Source organism: Ascaphus truei, chromosome 2, assembly GCF_040206685.1.
Source record: "Ascaphus truei isolate aAscTru1 chromosome 2, aAscTru1.hap1, whole genome shotgun sequence".
NCBI classification, from domain to species: Eukaryota; Metazoa; Chordata; class Amphibia; order Anura; family Ascaphidae; genus Ascaphus; species Ascaphus truei.
This window is the reverse complement of record NC_134484.1, coordinates 229,612,899-229,613,169: the sequence shown is the minus strand read 5'-3', so window position 1 is coordinate 229,613,169 and position 271 is coordinate 229,612,899.

Genomic DNA, 271 nt, shown 5'->3' with positions numbered 1-271 from the left:
TATTGTTTTGACAATGCTTTGTTTTTTTTCAATGTTGAGTTATGTTTGCAACAAGGACTCAAGAAAAAAAAACCAAGGCCATTTTGTATAATGTTAAGATAGCTAGACATGGACTGTGAGGTTTTGCAGTTACCCCGACCCCTTGCACACGCACTTACTATATCACCCTCCCAATGTCTCAAAGTTTCCCTACTTACCACTTAGATTGTAAGCTCTTCAGAGGTAGGGACTCCTTTTCCTATTGTTTGTTATTTTAATGTCCTGAGGCGCT